Below are 15153 nucleotides of genomic sequence, written 5' to 3' on the forward strand. Positions count from 1 at the left end.
GGGATTTCGTGCGCTAATGTCTTGACATACCGCCCCTCCCAAGAGGAAGTAGTCAAAGACTAAAGTGTGGGTCTGACGATTTTGCTGGTCTTTGCACCGAACCACCTCTGCCGATATTACGTTGAGGATATGTATTGAACGTAATTTTGAACACCTTCTTTGATGATAATCGTCAGTTTTTTTTCTTATTTCTTGATTTCCGCTGCATTAAAATAAACGTATATTCTTACCCTGCTCTTGTCCTTCTTTTCTTGTGTTTTGTGTCACCGCTACCGCGCCAGGAAAGCATTTCCGACCATATATTGCTATGCATTTTTCATCATCTAGGTGTTTCCTATCTCTCCTGAAAGTTTGTAACTGATCTGAACACCCTGCATATAACTACCACATGCACTGACGAGCTAAAACATTATTCCAATTCCCACATTTTTCAATGAACTCATCTAGATGATATGGAGGGTACATGATTAAGTGGAAATGGTATTTAACTGCTGCCGGAGAAGGTAAAGAATCATTCTTTCACTTACTTTTGCGAGTGTTGGGAAAGGCTGCTGATCTAAGCGAATTTAATAGAGAGCAGATAGTAATGACCCAAAGACTCAGAACGAGAATCTTCGAAACTGCACGACTGGTAGGTTTTTCACGAGTTGCCATTGTTACTATTTATCAATGACGGCGAAACCAGCAGTATTGGATATCCACGTGTCATCAAAGAAGAAGGACGCTAGAAACTGTCCCACTTAGTACAGCAAATTCGGTGCAGACAATGACTCAGCTGACTCATAATCTAGTGCAATCCAGGTTCAAGTGCAAGTGTTTCGGAACGCACTGGTCAGCGGACACTGTTGGATACGGGGCTGAGTAATGGAAGTCAAACTCGTGTGCCTCTGTGGGGCTGAGAACATCGTGACAGGACCATGGATGAGTGGACGACAGTTGCCTGATCGGAAAACCCTGATTTCTCATTCTTCACTTCGATGTCAGAGTACGTCGTCTTCCAGGCGAAAAGTTGCTCGCCACCTACAGTAGCTCATACACAGGCTCGTGGTAGTGATATTATGCTTCAAAAGACGCTCTCACGGGCGGATCTTGGACCCTTTGTTATGGTAAAAGAAACCACGAAAGCTGCGGACTATCTGACCTTTACTGTGGATGAGTTGCATACTTACATGGTGCCTGTCTTCCGAACTAGAAATGGAATCTTCCGTCAGGACAACGCCCCATGTCACAAAGCTCGAATTGTGTTGAAGTACTTCGAAGAGCATGAGGATGAATTCCAATTAATATCCTGGCAACATAACTCTCCGGATCTTAACCCGATAGAGCTTCTTGGAGTGCCAGCTCAGAGCTCAATACCACCGTGTCAGAATACCTCTGCTTTACACGACTGCTGCTTAAATGTTTGATACGCCTGTCTCCAGTTATCTACGAAGAACTTGTAGTATCCATGCCAAGCCAAATTGCAGTGTTTTTGCAGGCGCGTTAATGAGTATATGGTCATAATGTTTTGGCTCTTCAGTGTATATAACTACCATACAACTACTATCCATAACTATTACTAATTATAATAGATTTTGATTTAGGCCTGCATCCACTATACTGGCTACTGGTATGAAAGAAATATGTAGTACTGTATTCTTAATTTTTAGCCAAAAATGACTATTAGTCCCGAAATGAGATTTTTATTGTTTCATTTTTCATTCAAGTCGGTTGCCATTGAGAATATGTTGCAAATTTCCCTATACCCTTTAATACTACAGAAGATATTTTTCTTAAAAGGTAGCAAAACTCCATATGTGGATCTTTCCATCCGTACATTGAACAGACGAAAAGTCGTATCGGCTCATACGGCTCCTTCCCGCTATGGAAAAAGCCCTTGAAAGACTCATTTTGCAAAGGCTGAGCCACGCTTTAAACCCCAAACATCTTTTGAATGAACAGGTGCTAATTTAGAGCTTCCCTATTAATAGATCATGCTCTGAATCGCCTAAACGCAATTATAGCACAAAACAAGAGTAGTGAACTGCACGCAGCCTCAGTTTCCTTGGATTCATTGTACTGTCATGATGTGCCTAAGAGAGTAATAGACATCGACTGGCCTGAGTATCTACAGCTGCTTAAGTAAACGCTACGTCAAGGCCACAACTCACGAAGGTGTCTACACAGTTCAGATAAATAGGGGCTGCCGTCAATGATCCTGTCTGGGTCTGTTGCTATGGAACACTGTAGCAGATTCAGCACTTGAAATGGTGTTGTATTGTAGAGACAGTAGGATAGTTTGGAAGCAGGAGAGATGAAAAATGAGCAATGGCCTCGTCGGGAATCGAAGCACGGACCTCTTGAAAACGCGACCAGCGCGCAGACCACCACACCATGAAAGCATGCCAAGAAGGCGGGAGAAATATCTTATAGTATTGTTTATTGAAAATGATGCTACTAAAGTATTTGCATATGCAGGTTTTTTTTTACCTCACCGCGTACGACAGTGCAACGAATAAGTACAAGAAAAATGCTCAAACCTCCACGGATCTACTAACATATTGGTCGCTGAAACAGAAACTGGTGATCTCTGCAACCAAAACACATGCCATGATATTAAGCGAGGAAAGCGATGTGTAGGAACTCTATATATCAAAGTTCACGCTAAAACATCGGATTTGTGGGGCAACTCAAGTACTTGGTTATCGTATAAATTGTCAACCACATATCAGACACATAAGAAAAACTTCATAAATTAGCTCACAGTTTGTATAGAATTACATCGATTTCTTGGGAAGGATGTCATCGCAGATGCTCAAGATCTGGGATCAGATGGTAGCAAAAAGAATTGCATTCCATGGAGTCTCTGTGGGAAGAAAAAATATTTCATTTTATATGGAGGGTTCTAGCGCATCATCCTCTTGTACATCTGCCGAGGCTACAGTACTTTCCTTTCCAGTACTCTGAATGTTTTTGAGGGTATTCCGCCTCTACATTTAGTGGTTCAGAAAAAGCGCACCATGGTGCATGCGCTCAGATTGAAGGTGAGTTGTATTCTCTGAAATAAAGAATTTTTTCATACAGATTGTGAAGAAAGTATTCTCCTGCTACTTTGCCAACTAGCTGAATTTGAATTTGTATTATATAACAGAACGGACAGCACCTGCTACATTTACAATAACGGCGATCCAAACCGATGGTTCCAGTTGTGAGGAACAAAGAAGTGGATATTTGCATCCTGAATGGCACAAGCATAGTAAGCATATGAGCCAGAAAACTCAATAGCAGTAACTTTGTCTTTCAAGCGGAGCTAGCTGCCTTGCGAGCGACACTGAGATTCTAAATCTTTGTTGGTTCTTACTTCAACATCTATATCACTCTTCATCAAGCCTCAAAGTGATTAATGGAATCGATGCAGAAACCATCATAATGAGACATATTAAAAACTTTTACTCTCTTTGCCCAATAACTTGAAATCGAAGCTGCAACGCGTACCGGCCCATACTGGGATATATGGCAATGACAGAGCTCACCAGATTTCAAAATTAGCAGTAACAATCATAAATATAATACCTTTAAAATAAAATTTCCAGATTCTCATCTAAAATCTTCTACACGTCAACCTCTTTATAATAAATGGTAGCTAGAGTAGAACAATGTAATTATAGGCAGAAAAGTGTTCCTATTGATCTCAAAAGTTGATGCTGTTCTGAAAAAGGGCATTCCAGAGCTCACCCAATTCGGCACTTGGCATGGAACATTTATGAGATGCCTTAATCGGTTTGGTTTCATGGAAAGTGATCATTATATTCAAAGTGTTCACACATATTTGTAACAAATTTGATTTTCTCCATGAATTTAAATATTAATTTTAAAACACAAACGTGACTGGCATCCAATTGGAATAAGATCTAATTACCGTCTGCAGCATTAAAAATATTCTTTTCTTTAAAATATCTCCGAAAATTAAAGAATGAATCGAAGGCTATATTTTGCGCTGTCCGAAGAAAAATATTCTTGTTCAATTATTTAAAAAAGATGTGAAAAGCGTGGTTTTTAATATTCCTACACGTAAAATAAGCCACATAATTAATATGAAAGGAAAGAAACGTCAAAGTTTACATCTGAATGGAAAAAAGGCAAAAAATGTTCGCCCAACAAAGGTATGAATAGCTCTTTTTAAATCTGAAGTCGCATCTCATGTTTTAAAGGAAAATACAGCCCCCTCCCCAAAGAGCTATTGTAAAATCTTTAAATATCTCTGTAGAAATTGCGAGCAAAATTATAAAATCTGATTTAAAGCTAATCAAAAGAAAAAAACATGACGTTCCATAACCTAACCACAAAACATGTTTCTCGGCGTAAGACTATGTGCAGATTGCCGTATAAAAATTATTTTGGCAGGTGAAAAATGGAAATATATAGTTACAACTAATGAGGCTTGGATATACTTACCTGATTGCAAAAGGAAAAGATCGATTTAATACCGAAAAAGAGGGGAAAAAAAACTTAATACGTTGGTTCAAAGAAAACAGGGAAAAGTTTTCTAAATGTTTTATGGCTATTACTGGATTCTCTTATAACGGAGAGATATAAGTAGATAAGTAGAAAAAATATAAGTAAGATATATAAGTAGAAAAAATGTCAAATTAATTCGGATTACTATCAGAAATATTTTAACACTTATTTTCAAAGAAGAAATTCCCTCTCCAAACTACCATCACTGTGTTAAGGTCCATCAGGATAAGGCTACCAGGATAATCTGCTGCCCTTAAAAAAATTTTAAAAAAAATGATAAGTGATAAGTGAAACCGGAATTGAAACTAATTCCTTTAAATGCACCCCACCCAAGTTCCTTGATGTGTCTCCTATGGATTACTGTGCATTCTGACTTTTAAAAAGAGCTCTTTATGGGCAGTATCCCAAAGCATTGGGTGGACTCTGGAAGATTGTGAAACTGAAGTGGAATGAAATCAACCCCGATGTTTTAAAAAAGGAACTTTTATCTTGGAAAGATCTAATACGATAGCTCAACAAGTAGTTATCTGAACTGATTTCAGAACTCATTTCGCTTTATATCTGTATACTTGTATCCTCTCTAGGCTTATTTCGATTACTTTTATTTTAGTGACTTTTATTTCGATTAATTAAATTTTCCAATTCGAAGACCTCATATCAAATATAATATTTTATTATGCTTTATACTTTCAGTTTTTAAGGGACGGCTTTTAAGCTAGTAGGTCTATAGCGATTAATCATATTAAAATTATTTCAGACGTTATACTGAAATCTGCATAACCAAATCAAGTTGCAATTTCTTTTTAATTGTAACTTTTCTATGTTTTAATTAAAAAAAAATTGAAATTTTTAAGATTTTAATGGTAAATTCTTTGAAGTATTAGACTTCAATCTGAAGTTTTCAGGTAGCAGTTTTTCATGCATATTTTAAGGCACAGTATCCAAAACAAATATTAAAAATTTCTTTATTATCTTAATTTCCCACCCTCGCCACGATAATTGACATACAGAAGAATATAGTGTACGATTAGATCACATTGTACTCAGTATTATTATATGGACTTCACCATAAACTGTTTTCAAAGCACAATCGCTGAACGTTTCTAACTGTAAACTGCCTGAGAAATATGATGTATGGCGTTGCCCCAGAGAGAAGGTCAAAAGTTTTGACACGTAAAACAAAGTTATATTTTATTAATTGTGAAATCCACGAATTTATTTGCACGCCTGATAATACGATGATAAATTGTATGCAAGTTTAAAAATATGTAGATCTGAAATTACACGATGTTATGATACTTTGGTGTTACCCCAAATGAAGCCCACGAGCAGCATCTAGTGGTTAAAATGTACCAGGGTAAGAACTACAAATACCAAAATTGGGAAAAATCAACAACTGTACAGAATTTTTTAACCTTTCAACAAACATTTAAAAAAACTTTTATTTCAGTAATCAAATTTTTTCCCTTTTAAATACAATTTGAATAATATTAATTCGCTGTAATACTACAAACCGCATGTGTGGCTAAGTTTGCTCTGTTAAATGAAAATGATGGTATTTTATCTTGCAGCCAATATTGAGTCTAAATCGAAATCAATATACCTGTGCTTTATTCGCGTGCATTGCGTGTATTACTTTGCTGGTTTTTATTACTTGATTTTCTTTACATGCCTTCGGAGCTTTTAACTTGCCACGAGTATACAGAATAATATACCTCTGCGTCTTTTTGTTCTGCCCAATTTAACATTGGTCAAGTCAGACAAAATGAGTCTGAATGCCTAAATTAAAAAATTCGAATATGCACGCTTAATTTCCTCTGCATTTTACGAATAGTTTTCAAATCATCAAAAAAAGATAGAAAGACACAATTTCTCCTTCCCCAGGCCCCCAAATAAATTTTTGTCGAAAACCCGATAAATAACTTTAAACTTTATTTAGGTGTACCAGCAACAGGAGGCCGTTGACCAAGTCGATCTTATGATATATTTTCGTCTGAGTATTTTTGAGATGCTATGACTAAGCCAAGCAAAAAAATTGCAAAAGCGAGAGAGGGACAGACGTGATTGTGCATGTTAAACTTCACCTCTGGCCAATTAAAAACTTTCAAATTTATTAATTTCAGGTGTAAGGATTTATTTTGTTTTACTGGTCAATTATTTTATGTTAATTACCTTAACTGTCTTTTTCGCACTTCATTTTCCTGCCAGAAAGCTAAATTCTAGTTAGAGCATACTCAGATGAGGCAGAAAGAAATAGTATTTAAAGGGTTTTTTACAATAGATGAAACAAGAGCATGAAACAAAGTGAAACAAGAGCGTGTTCCGCCTGCTGAAAACCATGTTTGCTACTTGATTTCTCGTGCGAGCTGGTTACCTGTGGCATTCCATTATTCTCGCCATTAGATTTGTCACGCTAATGTTAGGTTTTCCAGTCAACTTGCGCATTTATATCTTTGTAGCCTTTTGGCTAATTTATATTTAACTTGATCCAATTTAAATTTTCTTACATTTTGCGTTAAGCCATAAATGCTGGCTGGTTCCTTCTATTAAACTTTTATCTGAATAAAATGAAAAGGCCTTTTCCACATTTTTGTCGTAGCGTTACCCAAGCGTGTGAGACGATATAAAAAACGTGTGAGACGGTATTAAAAAACGAACAGAGATAAATTTAAAACCTGTAAGTGTAGTTTCTGTACTGTATCTATGGAACTGAAAAACTCAGCGCAAATTTAAGTATAACAAACAAAATACTCGAATTCTGTTGTTTGTGCGTATATATACAAACAGATAAAATTCATGCTGAGTTGTTACAAATATAGCGACCAAATTCATAGATGTTTGAAAACGCAAATAAAAGGAGGAAGCAGTAAATTTGTAAGTAACTAATTAAAATATTCACCGGCAATATTAATACATTGCTGCTCAAAAAAGACAGCGGTTTCCTATGCCACGTCTGAAAAATTTAAGGAAAGAAAAAATTCCCCAGATGAAAATTTTAAGCGTCTGGATAATAATTTTTGAACAGAAATGAACCAGTTGTCAGAAAAAAAAAATGATAAGCAGTTGATAATAAATTCAAAGAACGAAGACGAAAAGCCATAATTTTAAATCTCAGTTGCGTATCTTTTGCACGGTTTTTAATGTGATATGGAGTTTGGAGTTGGTAGTATGCAGTTTGATGCTATTTACAGTAGATTTCCAATTATCCAAATCAATTGGGACTGGATCCCATTCGTATAATTGGATTTTTTCCGGAGAAAGGTCTGCGTACGTTTTAATTAATTACTGTATGTTGAAAAAAAAAGACTATTTTTAAAGAAAAGAGGTTTTAATTGATTAAAATGGAAAGGCAACACTTTTACGTACATGTTATACTATAGCGTACTGTACAGTATTTACAAGTGCTGAAAGGCATGCTGACCATCTCGGTCAAAGTAAGCTGTTTGACGGACATCGTGCCTGCACTTGAAATTTCTTAGCCAGTCGTTACTTGCCTTAAAGGATAAACCCCCAAGCTTCTGAGCTAAGGTCTTAGCTTTTTCACAAAAGAATCGGACTTGATGTTGAAGTCCGATAGATAGTCGAAGTTGCTCCCATAGAACGTTGCTGCAAAAACCACTTGAAAACGACATCTTCTAAATTTCTGTTTGCTGCTGCTTTCATTGATTTTCTTGAAAAATTTCCTTCTTTGTTTTCAAGCAGTTGACACGAACTTTTAAAGTGTAGGTTTGCTTTCTTAAATTTCTGAAATCGTTGATTATCCAACACCACGTTTCCGTCTTAATTTTGTTTCTTAAATTCTGAAAGCAATTCGGATAATCGGAGTTCGGATAATTGGAGTTGTACTGTACTAAGCAATGTTTTTCCTTTTATTTGCTACGTATATATTTTCATATATCTGCAAACTAGTGATCTGTTGTCATGGTTTGAGGATGTGCAAGGAATGAATAGGAAATAACACAGGATAAGAGTAAACAATTATACAACTGAGAAGAGAAACACGCCAAAGTAAAACTTAAAATGAGGCAAAACAACAACCTTGTGTTTGGCGGAGATTTAATTAGAACTGCGTCGATTTCGAGGGCGGATAGATACATTCCTTCTTTATCAGGAGAAAAAAAATTCTGCAAAGAAGGGAGTTCCAAATTCCTCTGTAAGCCGGGACTATCAAACGGTTGGTGTGACTAGTTCCTTCTCACTTGAGATGGTGCCCAATGGGCTCATGGAAGTGATATCTCTGTATAGTAATTCTCCAAAGAGAGAGACATTCAGAGTGCAAAAGGAGAATTCATACATTGCAAATATAAGTAGTAATAGCATTTCGTCATGAGTTAATGCATTAAAAATAGGAATACGTTAACAGGATCATAATTGAAGAAATTAAATAAACATAATAATTCTTGATTACATGTGCATGCAATTAATTATGTACAGTGTCTTTGCAATAAAATCCCATTAGACATGGGTGAGCACATGACAAACGTGACGTCATCATATGTGCAGGAGCACGGAGAGACGAAATTTACATGAAATTAGTAAAACGAGTACAAAGTGAGGCCCACCAGGAGCTGAAAAGTGCACTTTTAGAAAAGTGGTCTACAACTCTACGAAACTTCATTAACCCTTTGGCAAAGTCAATGAAATTAACATGCATATCTGTCCGAAATGATCATAAACCATACTAAAGAAAACTGTTTTCCAGGAGAGGTGACTTATTTTTTTCATCATTTTACAGTTTCTATAAATTTGGATTTAATTCCAATATTTTGCGAATCATCAAGTACTAAACATTGCAATTTGTGTTAACTATTGCTTTTGTACTAAATAAAAAATATGCTAATACAGATAACAAATTTACTTTCGATTTAAGGTGATTAAAATTATTGATTTATGTTAAAATCTTTTACTTGCTCAAAGAAGAAAAAGGATTTTTTTTCCGTATGTTGTAAGTGGCCCAACACATCTTTATTTTCACTTCATCTGATTGAATTGCTTGGACTTACTGAGACAATACTTTATTTTTGAAGAAAGAACAAAAACGCATCGGGACTTTTATGTCTCATATTGTCTCTCAAAACGCGCAGAATATTTTTCTAAAACCGATGTCTATTGAAAATTGAATTTTACTTAATTTTAAAATTTGAATCTCATATAAATTTTTATACAAATCAAGCCTTTAAAATTATCTCTTATTAAATAATAAAGAGTCTGTTTGTATGTATGCATGCATGTTCCATGCGTTGCGGTAAAATGGCAGCCCCTAGAGCTACTAAATTTTCAATCCGAATAATCCTCCACTCGAATATGTGCACCTCGAAGCCTGAATTCTTAATTTACATTTCTTTTTTCTTTTCTTTTCTTTTCTTTTTTTTTTTTTTTTTTTTTTTTCATTTCATATTCGCTCATATTTTATGCTAATTTAATGAATTTTTGATTGACAAACTCAGCGATTTCAAATCAGTCTGTTGTCACTCGATATATTTACGTTTCAAATTTAATCAGAGAAATCAGCGGTTTAAAAGAAATTCGCCGCCACTGGGCGAAATAACTTTTTTTTTTTATCTTCCACATGCCAGTGTGTTGCCATTCAGCCAACCGTAAGATATTTAATTTTTCTTCCCAATTTAATCCGACAGTTACTGATAAACAAACTAAACGATTTAAAAGCAATAAACTCAGTTTCTCTCTGTTGTTATTAAGTACTAGCTGGATCCATGAAATTACAGTAGCTGGATACATTAAAATCATTATATATTTTTTCTTTCTTATAATAATCAATTCAGACGGCAGACAGCCCAAGCGGCTAGTGTTTAAATAAGATGGTGATTATCATATAACCTATTTGAATTTCCTGCAGTATCTGCTTTGACAAATTGAATAAATTAAAAAAATAACTAAAGGGAGGCTATAACCATTCACATTAAGAGATGTTGCTTGTAAAACAATAAATGGCTTTATGGCATCCCGGGAGGGTCGTGAGTTGAAAGTGCGGGTCGACTTAGCCTTTCCTACCGCAGTTCGTGTATTCTACTCGGAAGATTCCAGGTGCGTGGGGAGATCGGCCGTGAGCGAGGAACGCATACCAGTAGTCTGTTATTAGGTGAGGAGGCCGCGCCTGCGCACGTGATGCGCGTCCCCGATGAGTTCTTCGGCGGCGCGCAGTCTGCCGCTTTTCGCGCGGACCTGTCTTGCTCTTGATTTTCCGCCCCATTCCTGCCCGTGAGGAAGCATCTCGCCAAGTTTTCTGCTCACGTGCTGGTCGATGCATTATAATGGGATTCGATGGATGCAATCGTGGGAAAAAGTGGAACTGCTTGTGGGGTCGCTGTTCTTTGGAAACGCTCCAAAAAACAGCTTTCTCGTCTACACACTCCCAGCTGCTGCATTGCCAATCAGTAGTTTTAAATACGAAAACAATCTTAACACTGAATGGCGACAGGATGGACAGCATCTTGGAAGGCCGGTTTTTCTGTCCTGCAGTGAAGATGAACCTAAGCCAACTGTCTGAAGAATTAAGTTTGGTTGGTTACGATATATCTAAGAATTTCATTTCACTTTTTCTACATATCTGTTCAACGAAGCCTGGGATAAGTAGTGTTAAAAAAAACATACGTATTTAATTATATGTGTTGATTTTTTCATCACCCTTAATATATTCTCCTCGGAAGAGAAATAATCATCATTGTTATTCATTAAAGACATGACTAAAATATTTCCAGGAAGTATCTTTAAAATCACCTCTGAAAATTTTTTAAACCTCATCTCGGCTTTAAAATGCCTATCTTTTATTTTCTCCTCAGCTGGATGGAGAAAAATATACATCACATAAAGCTGTGTTACCTAGACTAGAATGTATGAGGCACATATTTTATGTTTTTTTATGGAAACAGTTTTGTACAGTTATGAAAAGTTTACGTTTGTAATCACAAATGTGGTCTTGGGTCATGAATATCATCTTGATGACGCTTCCTCTTTATTTTTTCGCTATTAAATAAGCATCTTATTTCCTTCTTCTTCTTCTCTTCCCCACCCCAATGCGAGATTTCAGGATAATTCTAAAATATTTACATAAATTGGCAGGTGGAAGGGAGGACAGGTGACGACAAGCTGAGATTTCTGGTGGCTAGAAAAAAAAAAAATAGGAGGATTGTGTATGCAGAAATAATCATTGAAATAAGGTGCTCAGAAGCACGACGAATAACTGTAATGCAACAAAAAAGAAAGGCGGCGCATGGATTAGCATACATTAACTAGGATCTCAGGCATTTCACTCTCATTTCCAAAAGCACATGACAGTCTGGACTCCAGATCTTTATCGTACTCAGTGTGACTTTTGTATATCATGCTTTTAATGTGCCCTTCCCCCAAAGTAGAAATCTGTCATGTCAAATCTAGTGATGGTAAAGACCAAGGAAGGATCTACACCATCGGATATAGTAAGGGTCATTAACAGTATTGAGGTAATTTCTAACACTACTATTGAAATGAGCTGGCACTTTTTCATACTGGGACAAAATTTGTATGCCAACAGCTGGAAGAACACTAGAAAAAGCTCCAAGATAGAAAGATTGTATGGTTATACTTAGTCTAGTAATGCTCTCCTTTAGTTCTAAAACCCTAACAGACACATATAGAGAGTGATTGCGTTATCACTGTGTCTGAAATAGAACGATAAATTCTTAGGAACATTAAAAAATAACCTTTTGATTTAAACAGAATTTTGAATATAAAGAGACTTTGTGCTGGGATAAACACAGCTCGTGGCAATGCAAATAATTAAGAACGGTCAATTCATATTATACTAATATGAATTGATCTTTACAAATAATCTAATAATATGAGCCGATCTTTATAATAATCAAGTTTAAATATCTAAATCTAAAATATCAGTTGTTACAGAAGTTGGAATTTTCCTTGTACAATATGCAATCACTGTTCAGTTCATACCTCCTCTCCATCTAGGAATCTGGAAGAAAAAATAGTTTAGCGAAGAAATCTTAACATTTACCCTTTTCAACTTGCCATTTACAATTTAAAGCTTTTTAACATATTGCTTTCTCCAAATTCATATTATTATCCCTACTGTCCAGCAATGTAATAAGTGAAAGTTCGTGTAAAATTGTGCGAAGTTTCAATAACTACCTGCTAACCAAAACACTACTGTGTTAATAGCTTGATTCACTAGAACTCATAAATATTCTAATTCACGAATCTGTATCTAATGTTCAAAGTTTAATTTTCATCTATTAAGTGCTGGTTGGCGATCCTAACATTTAACTAAATTACACTATTCTAGCTTTTTCTTTAATTCAAGTCGTTGTAATTTGTTAGTTGGTATTTTAAATTTACCATACACAGCATTAGAACTTCAGAACACTTAACTTTTACAAAATTGTTAACAAAACATACTTCATGGAAAACATTAAAATTCATTTACATTCAAAAGATTACTCAGTTTGGAGATTCAAAAGATTATTTAATTTTTCAATTTGAATCATATGAAAAGAAGTTGCCATTATTTGTTCAGCAATTGGGCCAAAACTTTACTGAACTCGGTTTCTTGGACTAAAATCGCAGCATCGGGTTGACACTCAAAATAAAAATCATTCAAGATAGATGAGTAATTAAACTGAAAATGCTTCTTGTTGAATAAAACTAGGATGTCTTTGCTTGAGGCAAAATTCAACATAACATAGCAACTGTTACACTAAAATATAAAATGAACTGAATATTTAATGAAATAAAGTAATTTTTCACTTATCTTTGTTTCTTTGAAAATCTTCCATCCTTTTCCGAAGAAATTCCTTCAAGAACGGTAAAGCATTGGTGTTATGCATACAGATGTCCCTTTTATTATGTCGAAGATTCCCCTGGTCGTTCGTTTGTGACTTGCGTTCCTGTGAACAATCCTTTATTCATATAGATTAAAGTTGGAACTGTAGAAATTCACGTTTAGCAAGCCGCTTCTTTGCTTAACAATGTGCCGTGGGAGACCTCCTCTGGTTCGTTTGGAGCTTCGACTGCTAGCCTGACTCCTCTTTCAGTGGTTGCTTGCAAAGTAGATTCTGGTTTGGCTGACCTGATCATTTCCTGTCGCTGTAAACCTCGTTTATAACTGGGCATCTAGTTCCTTGACATTCCAACAGTTGTTGTTTAGCACTAGGTTGATCTCCACATATGAGAGGTCTTTATACATTCCTTTGATATCAAGATAAATTCCTTGATCTTTTTTTTTATTCTTAGTCCTCGTTGCCCATAACTTTATTCTCTTAAGACTTGTCGAATTTTGCCTTTTCCTTTGCTGAGTACTCTGAACGTCGACATTGAATTCACCGCATAGCTAGATGGTCCAACTATCACCTATCTTAACAGTGGCATATCAGCGCTAGATCTGGTCTATATTTACTTTCATACATTCAAGATATTGACCTTTCAAAAATACCGCTGTTTTCCTTATTCACTCAATCACAAATGAGCCTTCGAATTTGTTAGAAAGCTTTCCAACATTTGCTTTTGGTGCAAAAGGAAGAGAATGTATAATTTTCAAGACTGTACTCTCACCTTAAAACCAACTTCTCGCCTTTTCTTGTCATAACAAAATTTTTGTTTCACCCCACCGGATTTCAATATCCAAGTTTCCGGAATATTTCAATCAGTGTATGGAATATTCTAATAACCCGACGGATTTCAATATCCGAATTTCCATTTGCCTCATCCGCTAATTTTGTATGTCTGCCATCTTACATTATATAAAATTTCTACAAATTTCTTCCACAGCAACAACAACCAAAAAGAATGTTTATTGAAAGGCGTAATTAATTTCCTGCCAAGAAATAATTCAGCCGCTGTAATCCCGGTTGTATGATATCTGGCCGTTCTCAAAGCAAATGCGAGTTCACTGACCCAGTCATCTCAACGTTGGGGATAATTTCCTACATAGCTGCAGATGATTATGACTATATTCACCCTCTCTGCAGTATTTGACTTCGGTCGATAAGGAATCATTTTAAAATGTTTTACACCAAAACCTGTATACACATCCTCAAGAACATGATTTACGAATGTTTGCTGATGTTATTTTAAGTGGAACTCCATACTTAGGTATAAATTTATTTAAAAATGAATCGGCTACAATAATAATAATGACGAATTTCACTTCCCCCCCTCATTATCCAGTTTAATTCGTGATAGAGCATCCGGTACAACATTTTACTTCCCTTGAGTACGTTTAATTATTGAATTGTGTTCTTAAAATTTAAGAGCCCATTTATGAGTCTGGCTTGTAGGGTTTATATTTATTTTAACTAACATTTATTTTAAGTTTAAACTATCTTTCCTGTCAAGCCTTACTTTCCCCTGGAATTGCCAATGCCAAAGTATGTAAAGTTTAATAGAACGCGCAAAGTATTCAAAATAGTCAGCGGAAGTATTCTGAGTTAAATAGAAGGGAAACGAGTTCGAAAGTGTGCTTTCTTGCTTCACGAGCGTGGAGGTGGCTAGTTAGAAATTGAAGAACCACGCGTTTCGGCCTGTGTGCTTTCTTCTGCAGATAGTTAAATCTTTCAACGTTTTTCAGAAGTTTGCTGAATTATCAGCGGTATATCAGAACGCGGTTAGGTTAGTTACGTTTAGAGAGCCTCGTAGGTAGTCACTTGT

The sequence above is a fragment of the Stegodyphus dumicola genome, chromosome 2, assembly GCF_044657685.1.
Source record: "Stegodyphus dumicola isolate Sdum_Otavi_A_Nest chromosome 2, ASM4465768v1".
NCBI classification, from domain to species: domain Eukaryota; kingdom Metazoa; phylum Arthropoda; class Arachnida; order Araneae; family Eresidae; genus Stegodyphus; species Stegodyphus dumicola.